Consider the following 15,685-nt stretch of genomic DNA (forward strand, 5'->3'; position numbering starts at 1 on the left):
TTCCATGCTTGGCTTATTTCCCTTAACATATTGACCTCCAGTCCATCCATGTTGCTGCAAATGACAGAATTTCATCTTTTTCATGCCTGAATAATATTCCATTATATATATATATTCCAATGTGAGGTACATATCTATATCTCACATTTTCTTTATCCATTTATTCACTGTTGCTCAGGCTGGAGTGCAATGGTGTGATCTCAGCTCACCACAACCTCCATCTCCTGGGTTGAAGCAATTCGCCTGCCTCAGCCTTCCAAGTAGCTGGAATTACAAGCATGTGCCACCATGCCTGGCTAATTTGTATTTTTGGTAGAGACGGGGTTTCTTCATGTTGGTCAGGCTGGTCTCAAACTCCTGATCTCAGGTGATCTGCCTACCTTGGCCTCTCAGAGTGCTGGGATTGCAGGCATGAGCCACCACACCTGGCCTACTTTTAGTTTTCTGAATAGCTTCTATAACACTTTCCATAGTGGCTATACTAATTTGCATTCCCACCAACAGTGCATAAGGGTTCGCTTTTCTCCTTATCATCTGCTCTTCCTTGTCTTTTTGATAAAAGCCATTTTAACTGGGGTGAGGTGATATTTCATTGTGGTTTTGATTGGCATTTCTCTGATGATTAGTGTTACTGAAAAATTTTTAGTATATCTCTTTTTTCTTTTTCCCTCCCTCCCTCCCTCCCTCCCCCCCCCCCCCCCTCCCCCCCTCCCTCCCTCCCTTCCTTCCTTCCTTCCTTCCTTCCTTCCTTCCTTTCCCTTTTTCTATTGAATTGTTAGAACTTCTATGTATTCTGGTTATTTTTATTTTCAATCCAGCTCCTGCAGGATACTCTGGTTATTAACTCCTTGTCAGATGTATGTTGCAAATATTTTCTCCCATTCTGTGGGGTGTCTCTTCAGTTTGTTGATGGCTTACCTTGCTGAACAGATGCCTTTCAGCTTGATGTAATCCCATTTGTCTATTCTGGCCTTGGTTTCCTGTGCTTTTGAGATCTTACACAAAAAAATTTGCCCAGACCAATGTCCTGGAGCATTTCCCCAAGGTTTTCTCCTAATAGTTTAAAAATCTCAGCTCTTATGTTTAACTCTGCAATCCATTTTGATTTGATGTTTATCTATGGTGAGAGACAGGGTTCTAGGTTTTTCTTTCTACATAGGTTTACCCAGGTTTTCCAGCGCCACTTATTGAAGAGACTACCCTTGCCCCATTGTGTTATTGGCAGCTTTGTTGACAATGAGTTCTCTATAAATGTGTGGGTTCATAGCTGGGTTTTCTATTCTGTTCCATTAGTCTATGTGTCAGCTTTTATGTCACTACCATGTTGTCTTGGTTACTATAGCTTCATAGCATATTTTAAAGCCAAGTAGTATGATGCCTCCAGTTTTGCTCCTTTTACTTAGAATTGCTTTGGCTATTCAAGGTCTTCGTGGTTCCATATAAATTTTAGATTTGTGGTGGGACTATTATTGTACCCATTTTACAGATGCGGAGACCAGGGCTCAGAGGGTATGAATCACTTGTACAACAGCTTTAAACAGGAGAGGTTAAGGTCAAACCCAGATCTGGGTGATTCCAAATTGTTTCGCAACCTCCTAGGAGCCCCAATATAGTGGGTGGAAGCCCAGACTATGGACTTGTTTGAGGGCTGACTTATCTTCTAACCAGTTCTGTGAACCTAAGTCAAGCACTCCAGTCTTCTCAATCTCAGTGAGCCCAGCTGTGAATGCAGGAAATGATCATAACCAGGGTCATTACCCATACTGTGTCTTTATGTAATTAGAAAAACCCACCCTTCCCTCAAGCCACCTTATTTCCACATTGGAATTCTGTCATAATACACTGTCATTAAACAAGACACCTTACTGCCATCTTCTGGTAAATGGTTGTAATAAATACAGTCAGCCCTCCATGTCTGTAGGTTCTGAATCCATGGATTCAACCAACTGCAGATGGAAAATACTCAAAACAGCAACAAAAATGTCTGTAGTGAACACATACAGGCTTTTCTTCTTGTCATTATTTCCTAAACCATATGATATATCAACTATTTGCACAGCATTTACATTGTATTAGGTATTAAAAGTATTCTAGAGGTGATTCAAAGCATACAAAAGGGTGTGTAGGTTATATGAAAATACAATGCCATTTTATATCAGGGACTTGAGAATCCTCAGATTTTGGTATCTGCAAGGAGTCCTGGAACTGGTACCCCATGGATACTGAGGGGTAGCTGGATATACATAAATGTACAAAGGCAAGGATAGAGGGATGTGAATGACATCCCTTTTGTGCAGTGAATGACATCCCTTTTGTGCAGTGCATGACCTGCACAACTGTGCATGGTTGTTCAGACAATTCTCCACTGGATTATTAGAAAGAGAAATGATGTAGCACTTTGGTTTAAAAAAATGGTGCACAGATTCTCAGCAAATGTTGACTACTCTGTTAAGTTCTGGCTCAGATTGGATGATACCATCTCTCTGGGCCAAGTGACAGTCACTGGGAAATCTCACTTGGGGACTGTGTCTCTCACTGAATTGCAATCTATTTCTCAGCACGTATCTCCCTAGCCCCATGTTTTTGAACACTCTGGCTATCCTGGACAGCAATTCTCTGCTCCTTTCTTGCCTCCTGGCCAGGAGAAAGGATTGAGATACCTTTTGGGGGCTGCCTTCAGAAATCACATCTGGCATTTCTTAGACTCTTTGAATCTCTGACACTCCCTGGACAGCCTTGCAAATTGTTGAATATGTTCCATGAGCTTTGCCCCTGGCCATGGAATGGGATAGGGACATGAGTCTAGGATTCCACCAAAACTTAGTTTGAATCCTATTTTTTCAATTACTGCTGTGTGACTTTGGGTGAGCAACTTAACCTTGCTGGGCTTTAGTTTCTTTACAGGTGAAAAGGAATGACTTGTTAATATATCTGTCTATCATGGAGCTATGACCTGAAGACAAAAGGAGAAATGTGTTTATTAAAGCATTTGTGAGTAAGCAATCCCCAAATTAAAGTTATTATTATCATTAACAACAGGGAAAGACAATTAGATTTTGTAATAGGTCATCCATTTCCAGCTGCCAATCTGATCTCTGACGACCTTTTTGTTTGAACCCCAAATCTGAAAGACCTTTAAAAATGTATCTGTAGCCAGGCACAGTGGCTCATGCCTGTAATCCCAGCACTTTGGGAGGCCAAGACAGGTGGATCACTTGAGGTCAGGAGTTTGAGACCACCCTAGCGAATATGGTGAAACTCCATCTCTACTAAAAAAAACACACACAAAAATTAGCAGGGCATGGAGATGCGTGCCTGTATTCCTAGCTACTCAGAAGGCTGAGACAGGACAATCACTTGATCACAGGAGGCAAAGGTTATAGTGAGCTGAGATCACACCACTGCACTCCAGCCTGGGTGACAGAGTGAGACTCTGTCTCAAAAAAAAAAAAAAAAAAAAAAATTATTTGTATGAAAAACTAAAAGTCTTTACTTCTGCACTGAAGGCATCATACAAAACCAGACGCATCCCAGCTTCTGTGGGGCAGTTGCTTCACTCAGGAAGTGTTTTACCCTCACAGATGTTTCTTCTCCAAAAACAAATACCCTAGAGATACCAAAGGCTGTGAATCGGGGACCAATGAGCCCTGTTTCCTCTCCACGGTTCTCATGTTGCCTAACCCATTCCTCTAACCACTGAATGCCTTTTTTTCCTGGAATTTTAGGCAGCATCAGGACATGCCCTGTTTCCTAGTTTCTCATCTTATGTTTTCTGTCTGCCTGATCCCCCGTGCCTGGCTCTGAACCTCCAGTGGCTTCTCTGTCGGCCTGAGGATCTGTGGCTTATTGAAAATGCTCTGGTACACAGAGTACATGCCTAGGTTGTTACTGGCTAAAAAACAGCTGTTTTTGGATGGTGGTGTAGTTCATTCTGGGCGATATGAACCAGGCAAGGAAGAAGCCACTCTGAAGAGCAATTTGAATGCAGATGGTACAGAAATGCAGATCCTGAGGTGGCTTCTTCTAGAGCAGGTGGCCTTCTCTCTCCAAACCCATTTACACTTCCATTGTCCTCAAATGTTTTTAAATGCAAATGCTGAAAAATTTTCACTGACATGTAGCGTGTAAGAACGGGATCTTTAGAGGAAACTTGCCTGATCTCCGAAGTCTGCCATTCAGCCGCTGTACACAAATTACTTCCCTTCTCTTGGCTTCAGTTTCTTCATTTGTAAAATAGAAATGAAAGATAATTTCTACTTCCTGGGTCTGTTGTGAAGGTTAAAAGAGATAATGCTTTAAAAACGATTGGCAAAGCGTCTGACTTGGGGCAAACACTCAGTAAAGCTTAGGCATTATTATAAGCCTTTTAATCAAATAGAGGCTTTGTAGGGGGAACCTACTCTCAAACCAGGAAGAATTTTGGAAAACTGATTTGTTTAACATATTCTGGATGTCTCTGGCTGGTCTCTTCCATTAAAAAACAAAATCCCCCAAGGAGGCTACAGTCTCAGCACAGCACAACTTGTTCCAGGCCACACAGTAAGTTTGATTTGGGCTCCCAGGAACAAAATCCAGGCCCATGACCTCACGTCAGATGGCCGAGCCTCCCTGCTCTCAATCACAGCCAGAAATGTCACAGTGAACGGAGTCACGTCTTAGGGGAGGAAAATGAGATTTCTCTCTTGCCTTGATCTGACCAGGGATTCCAATCAGGAAAGAAGCTCAGCCCCCTTAAAATTTCCTCTGTCTCCTCTTCATTTCCTAAATGCCTGTTCCGCTCAGTGATACCCAAACACCCAAATGCTTCCCGGCCAAGACTCGGACTTCGAGGGCCCCCTTCAGCTGCCCTGGCTAAGAGGGCAGGGACCAAAATGAGGTTTCGCATGGGGCAATAAGGTGGTGAAACTATCTCGGTAATAAAGACAGATATTTTAAGACTGTATTTAAAAAGCCAAATTGAATGCAAAAAGAATCCCACGATGAACAAAATGTAAGAATCTTAAACCAAGAAAAAAAATCAATAACCAGGATAGCGCCCTCTTACCTGCAGCCCACAACGTAACCAAATAAAATGAGATTTAATCCTGACCCCTTAGCCTTATTCCCTTTGAATTTCCTGTAAGGGCCACATTCACAAATTTCCACCTTCCCTCCCTGGGCGTCCCCTTCCCCATAGAGGTGAGCTGGGGTGAGCTGCGCAGAGGCTGTTTGGAAGGCGAAGGCCAGCGGAAGAGGACTTGGGTGGGACCTTTCAACTTTCCATCTTGTTTCTAACTTCATCTAGCCTGCCCTCCTTAATCAATAAAACAGGAATTAGGTCTCAGATCCAAGAGTCGGTTTCTGTCTCCAGTTTATGACTTTGGCCACCTCGCAGTCTTTTTAAAGTTGCCGGACCGGCTTCCTGAAATACCTGAGGTCTCAGATGCAGGTAGTAAACAGATGTGGGGGCTTCCCATTGCCAAGCGGGCGGGGCAAGTTCAACGTCCAGCTTCCCCGACCGCGCGGGGCGCCTGCTGCTCCCTAGCCGAAAACGTTAAACCTTTTTCTTTGATCCCACTCTCTTTCGGGGGAAAAAAGTCTGGGGATGAGGGAAGTAGGGGGAAAATGAGGTGCCTGCTCGAAAAAAGTTTTGATGACCGCCTGCCTCTGGCTCCAGCTCCGCCCTCCCTGAAGGGAGAGGACTTTGAATTCCAGAACCGGAATCCTTCGGTTTTTTTTTTTTTTTTTTTTTTCTGAAATTGATCGATTTTATCCGGGAGCTTCAAATCGAAACCAGGAGAGGCTTTGAAATGTCAAAGAAAAGTCGCAAAAGAAAAAAAGGGGTGGGGTGAGGAGGAGGAGGAAGGGGAGGGAGAGTTAAAAAAAAATAAAAACAAACAGGGCTAGTAGGCAGGCAGAGGTTTTGTTTCGAACTGAAATCGCGGCGCTGCGTACCTTTGTAAGGGTCCTTAACCTTTTCACCCATTTGGTGGTGGTTGTGGTGGGCACCTCGTAGCTCTTTGAAAATCTAGTAAGAGCTATGGACCGTCTGCCTGGAAAAATGCCGTTTAGGGACGTGCAAAACCTTGCAGTCAATTTCAGGAGGCTCGGCGGGAGCCGGGAGTGGAACCGTTTTTTTTTGCGCAACTTGGAAAAGTTTTTGCAATATTCTCTGCTCGGCCATTTGAGTTGGAATGGAATCGTTCCCAATTTTAATTTTTGAAGAGACGGTTTGGCCTGGCGTAATCTCACCCCATTTGGTCGGGGAGGGGAATTTAAAAATTCATGCCTTCTCCACCTTCTGGAGAAGGCAAGATCCCGCAGGCGCGGCTGATTAGCTGGGGGACCCCGATGCGACCTTGCACTCGGAGCAGGAAAACATGGGTGCCCCTGAAGCTCCGCCTGCGCCGGGCTCCAGAGAGACCACCTCCCCACACTCTGGGATCTGTCCCCCAGTCCTTTCCTTCTGGACTCCAGGCCCTACAGTCCTGCAGCGGGGAGCTGGGGAAGAGGGATGAGTTCAAAACGATCTCCCCCTCCTTCCCTTTGAGATAAGGCATCAACACGGGAAGCTGGTGCAGGGAAGACGGGTCCCGGGAGCTGCCTCTTCAGGAAGCCCGGGAAATACTGATTCGATTGGTCGCAGGGAGCTTCCAGTCTTCTTCCTGCCCTGGGGCTAAAAGGATCGAAATATGTTGTTTTTTTTTTTTTTTTTTTTTTTCGAAATATGTTTTTTAAGAATTCATGGGAAACCTCGTTTTAAGAGGCTTAGAAGCTGTTTTGAAGCCCTCCCCTCCCCCTTACGGCAAGGAGCCCTGGGGTTTGGAGCCAGAAAGTGGGTGCGGGTCTTTTCAAAGAGAGCTGAGCTCCTTCTGCAGCTCCGTCTCCAGCAGTGGTCCAGGGCTGGCGCTGCAGAGGGAGGAAGGCAAAGTGGGCACAAAAGGGCTCTGGTGTCACTGCCGGCAGCTGTCCCCAATGGCCAATTATGGCGGGACAGGGAGGCACTAAGAGGCTTGTTGGCTAAGGAAAGATGGAAGGAACATCAGAGAGAGATGTACAGAGATAAAACACTGAGAGGAGCATCAAGGAAAGAGACAGCCTGAGGAAGAGATGCATACAGAAAAACAAAGCACAGTGAGATACTGAAACAGACACAGAAGCAGCCGAGAGCAAAACACAAGAGGTACACAGAGCAACGCAGAGAGACATAGGTGGGAACTGCAGCATCCCGGGAGTAGAGGGTACATCACCCAGGGCCTGGTGATCCCCGGTAGCCAAGCTGTAGCATGGTGACAGGAATCTCAGTTTCTGGGTGCCCTGAACATGGGAGTACCAATGATGGGGCAAAGTGGCTCCTGCCAACTCCCTGCCTTTAAGAAAGGGGCACAGTCAGAAGACAGGGCAGAAGGCTTTAGAGCATAGGGACTCTGTTGACCAGGACTAAGAGTGGCACTGCCCAGCATGGCTGGACCCATGTACATGCCCCCCAGAGCACCTCACTGTCTGCAAATTTTGCTGTGGGTGCTTTCCAACACACATAGTGTATCCACTCTCTGAGGCCTTAGCCATGCTCAGCTCCTGCCATAGCTGTTTCCTCTGGGAGCAAATTCTGCAAGAAACTCAATCTGCTGTGTGCAGAATTATGGGTTATTCTTGGCTCCTGCCTTGCCCTCACCCTTGGTGCAAACACAGACATCCACACAGAGCAGAGCAGGCTTTGCAGGAGTGCTATGGGGTTTGGAGTTATGCTGGGGAAACTGACCTCTTGTTTCTCCCTCTCTGGGGCTGGAAACCTCCCAGCACCACGGAGGAAAAACAAAAGCATTCAGAAGCAGATTTGGAGGGAAACTCACCTTATTGTTCTCTGGTTTCCCCCTACGATATGGTTTGCCAGGACCCCTGAAAAGGTCTCTCTGATTCCCTTCCCAGACCAGAGTACAGCTGGGGTTCTTCATGTGGTCCCTGCATACACCTGAGGCTCATTGCAACCCCCCCTAAAATGATATGCAATATTGTATATGTCTACACCTTTGCCTCTCTATGTCTGTGAATGTCTGTCTCTGTCTCTTTGTCTCTGTCTCTCTATCTCTGTCTGTGTGTATGTGTCTGTGTATTTTGGATACGGGGCTCAGCCTCCATCAGGTTATCCAAGATGTCCATGATTCCAAAGAGGTTCTGAGCTTCTGGGCCAGGAGATTAAAGATGTTGGAGGAGAAGTGGTGCCCACATTCACCAAGATGTCTAGAAGAACCTTAATGGCAACGCTGCGGCTAATAACCCCACAAGTAAAACTATCTAAGTAGCCATCATCCACAGTGAAACATAAATACATTGTGGCAAATTCACTGAGAAGAGTAGTATACTACAGTGAAAAATGAATGAGCTACAACCTCTTGCAAACATGTAGATGAATCTCACAAACATAACATTGAGTGAAAGAAGTGAGACACAAAAGGAGAGCTTCCTATTGCTGCTTGAGGAATCTGGCTTAACTTGAACTGTGGTGTGTCTCATCTTTTCAGGTTCCTGAGGGCTAAACTCTAAACTGTTCTGTTAGCAGAGGTCTTGGCATGATCCCTGAGAGTTTATCATGAAGGATCTGCCCCCTTTATAATGCTGAAGAAGGCAGGGGCAGAAAAAAGAATTAAATGGGGCAATGTGCCCTGGGTGGGAACTTAACTTGGCCAGGGACAGTACAGATGGAGGGGTAAAGCAGCTCTGGAGCTTGGAAAATAATTATTTTCCAGCCTGTATTATTGTCCCTGGGAGCACATTAAGGTTTGAAACCCAATTCCAACCATTCTAAGAAGGATATTTAAAAGTTGGCTCTACCATCGCTCTACTCTTCCTTTTAAAGCTAATTTTAAAAAACCCAAACCAAAGTCTTACAGCCCCCACCACCTCCGAATTCTTTAAAAAGCCCACAATATGATGATCTGGGCAGCATTACTGATCACAACTTGCCCAGAGAGGTTACTCTAATAATCTTTTGAAGTAAATTTTTACTTTCCATCTTTATACCAAATAGCTATGTATATATTTCCCTCTGTTTTCTCCCTTGTTAAATTCCTTAGATGCAGGAGCCAAAGGAAGCCTCATGCAGAACCAAATTATCTGTGTTCCACATGTTTAGTTTTTAATAATAAAATAATAAAACAAAACAAAACCCAAAGGGTGCAGAACTTCAGACCATACTTTTATGACCCGATTGGACGGAACCTGCCACAGCCATGCATGGAGGAAGAGAACCATGGGGGAGGGAGATTTCTTTTCTCACCTGAGCTGTCCAGGGGTCCAAGACAAGTCGAAGCTCTTGTCTTGTCCCCTAATCCTAGGCCACTCAGGAATCCTCCTCACCCACGTTTGCCCCTTCTGAAAAGGCTGGAGGTTCTTCTGGCAGAGAGTGGGCTCTGGCTGAGAAGTTGCCTAGTTCAAAAGTAACTCAGCTCGGAATTTTTTTTTTTTAAATTGTTTTTAACAGCTTAGATCACTGCATGTGTTTGCCTAAGCCACTTCATTTTCCATTAGCTCAATATCTATTTTGAACATCTATTATCTGCCACATGGTGAGCTAGAACTAGAGACAGAGAAGTAAGCATGATGAATATAATACCCTCCTCAGGAGTCAGACATTCTAGAGGAGAAACAGACAATAAGCAAGTTAAAATATATATAATATGTAAATATATTATATATGTCTTATTTATTTATGTAAAATATATTACGTACTTCTCATTTATTTATATATTACACACGTCATATTTATTTATATAAAAATACATATATTTCTTATTTATTATAATATATATTATATATTTATTTATATAAAATATGTAATATGTTTCTTATTTATATATATAAGTATATTATATATGTCTTATTTATATAAAAATACATATAATATTTCTTATTTATTATAATACATATATATTTCATATTTATTTATATAAATATATATTACATATTTTTATTTATGTAAATATATATTATTTACTTATATAAATGTATTATATATTTCTTATGAATTTATATAAAATATATAGCATAAAATATGTGTGTTTATATATAATTTTAGAAATCATTAAGTACTATGCAAAAAAATAAAGTCATGTGAGGAAAAAATTGTGATGGGTGAGGATATCCTTTAAATAAAACAAGATCAGAGAAGTCTTTGGCCTCCCTAAAGAAGTGATTTTTCATAAGACAGTTTTATTGAGATAATTTACATACATTAAAATTATCCCTTGATAATGTTATAGTTCAAGAAGTTCTGATGAATGCGTCCCATTTCATAACTACCATCAAATCAAAGTATACAACATTTTCCAGCCCCCTGAACATTTTCCAGTCCCTATGAATCTTTTTACAGCCTGTCCATTTGCCCGCCACCACCAAGCCCTCACAGCCCCCCAAAATCAGTGATCTGTTTCCTCTCCTCTAGTTTTGTTTTTTCTGGCCGGTGGTAAAATGGAATTGTACAGTAATGCAGACTCCCATGCCTGGCTTTTTCACTTAGCCCAGTATGCTTGAGATCCATCCGTGTTGTTGCAGCTATCACTGGTCTGTTCCTTTCTGTGGCTGAATAGTATGGGTGGTATGGATGAACCACGGTTGCTTAGTCTGTCCCCCAGCTGATGAACAGTTGAGCTGTTTCCAGTTTTTAGCTCTTACATATGAAGCTACTATAAACACTTAGTCACATGTCTTTAGGTAAACATGGGTTTTCCTTTTTCTTGGGTAAACACATAGGAGTGGAATTGCTGGCTTATATGTATGCATGACTCCATGTATAGTTGTATTAGAAGGTGCCAAACTATTTTCCAAAGTGGCTCTGCCATTTTGCATTCCCACCAGTTCCACATCTTTGTCATACTTAGTATTGTCAACCTTTTTCATTTTAGCCATCTTAGTATGTACATAATGCATTTCCCTGATGACTGACAATGTTGAGCATGTTTTTGTGAATGGATTGGCTATTACATAAAATATAATTTTTATGCTATGTTTACAATGTCTAATTACCAATTATTTACATGTTTATACTTTGTAACATATATATCATATAAAACATATTTGAATTAAAATTCAGTAATGATAGGAATGCACCATAGTAGGAGGAGGCAGGGAAGACTGTTCCAGGCAGAGGGAACACTGTTCCAGGTAGAGGAAACAGCAGTGGTGAAGGTGCTGCAGTGGAGCCAGGTAGGGATGATAGAGGAGCAGAAAGTCCAGTAAAGGTACATCCTGGTGAGGGAGGATGATAGGGGAGAAGTTGGTAGGCAGAGCCAGGGCAGGGTTGCATATCAACCGAAGGAGAAAACAGAGCCCTTTAGGTCATATTGTTGCATAAGAATCTACCCAAATACTTTGGAGTTTCCAATAACAAATCTTCTATGGTCGCTCGTTCTAAGAGTCAGAAATTTAGACTGGCGCCATAAAGGTGGATTACTGCTGCTCTGCAATGTCTGAGATCTGAGCTGAAAAGATTCAAATGCCTGGAGGTGACTTGGTGGCTAGGGCTGGAATATTCTGAAAGTTTCTTTACTCACATATCTATTGCTGGATTGGAACCACTTGGAGGCTGGGCTCAACCGGGACTGTCTGCAGAACACCTACATTCGGCCTTCCCATGCAGCTTGACTTTTTCACAACATGGTGGCCCCAGGGGTATCAGACTTTTTCCGTGGAGGCTTAAGGATGCAAGCAGAGGTGCTCTAGGGAACAAAGCTGATGCTGCATCGACTTTTATAGCCCAACCATGGAAATCATAAAGCATCATTTGTGCCCCATTCCATCGGTAGAAACAGTCACAAACCTGCCCATATTCAAGCAGAGGGAAGCTAGACTCTCCACATGGTGCGGCAGGGTCATGCTGAAGAAGATGTAGAATGGAAGATATCGCCGTGGCAGTCTTTGGAAAATAGAATCTGCCACAGAGTAAAACCTGAAAGTGATACAGCTTGTTCTGCTCAACAAATGCTTCTGAGGGGTGATGAATAAGCATGTGGATGAATAAGACCCAGTCCTTGAACTTGAGGAATTCCCAAGGCAAATGGGGGAGACGGATATGTAAATAAAAACCATACTGTACATACTTCTACAGCACGTATCATATTAGGCTATAAAGTCCCCAGGAAGCAATCCATATTGCCTGGGAGGTAGATGAGGGGCTGGGGCTGGGGAATGCTCAAGGATTTACCACTGGGCAGAGGCAAATGCAGTGGAAAGAGCATGATCAAATAGTGATTGTTCAGGCAGAAAAGGAGGTTGCAGATGAGGCTCAAAGGCAGGCTGAGCCTATTTAGAAGGGCTTCTAAATAGAGGCTGGCAAGTTGGACTAAATCATATAGGCAATGGCAAACTATTGAGAGATTAAGCGCTGTGATCAGATGCATGCTGCAAAGAACATTTGGGGAGCTAGAATGGTGGACACGTTGACCATTGATTAGGGATACACTGAAAGTCCAGAAGCCAAGAGAGTGGTTTATTCAGTAGTCCAATGGAGAAGTGACAAGCGTGCAATTGACACCAAGGTTGGAGAGGAGGGAAGAGTTAAAAGCGTCTCCGCAGTGAGTTCAACAGGGTACTTCAAGAGTGAGGAGGAGTTCAGGGGAAGGAGAATGTTCCTCCCCTGGGCAGATGTGTGCCTTGTTGGTCTCAGCTCTGGCTGTGAACTCAAATCATCTGGAAATGCTTGAGCCTGATCCCAAGGCAGCTAAACCAAAATCTTTCGGCTGGACACCAGGCATGGGTACTTTTTAAAAAGCTCTCCTGCTGATTCTTGTGTGCAACTGAGGTTGGAGACGGCTGGGATAAATGATGCATTTCAAAAGACTTTATAGAGACCTTAGAGAATACTGGTTTGGGCAGAACAAAAACAAAACAAAAAAGATAAGTGATTTTGATTTTGGACATATTGGGTTCATGATAACAAGGATTTGAACCTTTCTCTGGGAGACAACATAGTTTAACAGAAGTTAGTTAATCCATGAAAAGAGATGAAATCATGTCTTCCATAGTAGTGTTACAAAGAGGATGCATTGTGCTTGAAAGCCACAGAAAAGATTTCCTCAGTCTTCACCATCCAGGCACAGCGCCTCAGGCATTCTGTCAGTCCCACAACACCCTAGAAGACAGGCACAGTTATTGTGATGTCCATTTTGCAGAGGAGGGAACTGAGGCTCAGAAAGACCAAGTAACTCGCCCAAGTTTACATAGGGAAGGAATACAGTGGCAGAGGCCAGAGTCGAACCCAGACAGTCCGATCTCAGAAGTGGATAACTCATCTTAGCATCCCATTCATGTTTGCATAACATGAATTGATATCACGATGACTGCTGTGGTATTAGCACTGTTGAAATGATTGCCCACATTAAACCGAGTTTTGCTATTTCCACTGCTTACGTTACAAAGAGTGACCACACTCATTCTGTGTCATTATGGCTCTCTCCACAAGCCCTCATAAACCATCACCATTGCCTTTTCATTTACACAGTCCTCTGGGCCCAAAGGCCTCTGAGAATTTAACAGAGCCTCCACGGCATATCATAAAACAAAACCAAATGCTCTCTTCTCCCCCCCACACCCCCTTTCCCTGAGTATCTGTCAAAGCCAGTGGAGAAATAGAAACCAGAATCTCCAAACAATACACTTCCCCACAGATAATAAATAAAATTTCCAAATAAGGGGGTTGGGGAAGAGCGAGGAGTCTCACAAAGGCTGGGGGTGGGGGGTGGGGGCGGCTTGGGTGCACCGTTGCACGTTGTGCAATAAGCCAAGCAGGCACCAGCAGACCCAGGGTAAGGAACCAATTGAGATAAAAAATGGACGTCCACATTACATATGCCGTGTGCACATAAGAGTGTGGATGCCAATAAGGAACGCAGTCCACATCAGCCCCCTTTGCTGTTTTGCACACAAATAAATACACATGTTGCCTCGTGTGGAGCAGATGTTCAATGAATTCTTATGCAATGCATCAAAGTACCAATATTCATTTGCGAATTTTCCAAGTACACATGTTTATGAGCAAACATTTCTCTCCTCTCACAAATATGGGTCCAACGAGCATTTTTAAGAAACCTTTGGTATTAGGCCAGGCACAGTACCTCATGCCTGTAATCCCAGCAGTTTAGGAGGCCAAGGCAGGAGGATTGCTTGAGGCCAGGAGTTCGAGACCAGGCTGGCCAACATAGAAAGACTCTCATCTCTACAAGACAGGAAAACTTAGCCAGTCCTGGTGGTGTGTATCTGTAGTCCCAGCTACTCAGGAGGCTGTGGCTGGAGGATTGCTTTAGCACAGGAGTTGGAGGCTGCAGTGAGCTATGACTATGCCACTGGTCTCCAGCCTCAGCAACAGAGCAGGACTCTGTCTTTAAAAAAATGTTTTTAATAAAGTGTTTTTTGAAAATAAAGATAAACCATTTGTATTGATTGTATGCATATATTGAAGATTTCTTATATATTGCATCCAGAGAAAGTGCCAGGAATGATACAAATTGATGACTATGGACCCTTCTGGGGACCGGCAGGAGAAAGTAGAGAGATTCCAGCTTTAGTTTATATTTCTTTGATTTTTACACTGATAACACTTTTCTAGAGGGCAGGTTTTGACTTTTTTTTATTCAAAGAAATTTAGTGTTTCTCCAGACTCTGTACAACCTACATGATGCCTTTTAGCTGATGGAGGCTTATTACATAACCAGATGTGTAGTTTTAGTCCTAGTCTTCGGCCAGAAGAGCCTTCCCCGAATACCAGTCTTCAGAAGTCCCACTCTCTCTCACTTCCAGCCATGTCCTTCCTATTGATCAAGGAGACCCTTGGGCCAATGGACCAGCCTTCCCAGAGACCACTCTCCTCCCTTGGGCCATGTAGCTGGCACCGGTTCAATAGTATGTAGATGCATATCCTGGGCTGTTCATGGTGGAACATGTGTGGGATATATCTCATGTGTGTTATGAGCTCTTGGAAATGAAAATCTCCTTGAAACATCACTGCCTCTTCTTCTGGGTCTCCTTCTCTAGTTGGAGGAGAAGGTGCTGGATTTTATTTTCTGCTGAAGAGGGCATTATAGTTGGTCATTTTCTAAACTGGGTTATTTCCTTTGAGTGACAGACCTCTGGGACTTGGCTCAGAGATGTTTGTGTGCATATGCAAGCTTCTAGAAGTGGGTTTGTATGGTCACTGCAAAAAATGGTAGTCAGGATCCCAGGAATTATGACTGTTCCATGACTTGAGCCCCGAGACTCCAGACCTGTATTGCCAGATGCACTCTTGATATCTCCATATGGCCCATACTCCGCTATCTCAAACTCAACATGTTCCAAATGGAATTATCTTCTTCCCTCCAGACCTGGATTTCTCCTGGCTCTGGATCTAAGCAGATGGCCACTCTACTCACTGACTCTTCTAGACCAGGAGCTGGACATTACTCAAATTTCTTCCTTCTTCATCACACCAGTAACAACAGTAATAAGAAAACTGTCATTAGCTGAGCTTCTGCTTCATTCCTGGAATGGTGAAAAATGCTTCACATATAGTGTATAACTTACTTCCCATATAATTATGAGGTTGGTGCATACACCAACCCCACTGTACAGATAGGAAAACTGAGACTTAGAAAGATGAAGAAGATTTCCAGGAGATGTTCTGACAAAACCCAGTTTCCAACCTAGTTGATTGGGCCTTTCTCTTCTATCCCCTGTG

At 43.5% G+C, this 15,685-nt stretch overlaps 1 long non-coding RNA gene across 1 annotated transcript; it reads right to left on the bottom strand.

Moving 5' to 3' along the window:
* Nucleotides 1–1,657: 1,657 nt before the first annotated feature.
* On the bottom strand, nt 1,658–9,476 carry LOC116525123. Its single transcript, XR_004257586.1, has 3 exons — nt 9,257–9,476; nt 5,935–6,655; nt 1,658–1,720 (listed from the first exon to the last, which is right to left on the bottom strand). It is a non-coding gene; the product is annotated as an uncharacterized LOC116525123 (long non-coding RNA).
* Between the last annotated feature and the right edge of the window lie 6,209 nt (nt 9,477–15,685).

Source organism: Sapajus apella, unplaced genomic scaffold (genome assembly GCF_009761245.1).
Source record: "Sapajus apella isolate SASKATOON/1434 unplaced genomic scaffold, GSC_monkey_1.0 scaffold2, whole genome shotgun sequence".
Classification (NCBI taxonomy): Eukaryota; Metazoa; Chordata; class Mammalia; order Primates; family Cebidae; genus Sapajus; species Sapajus apella.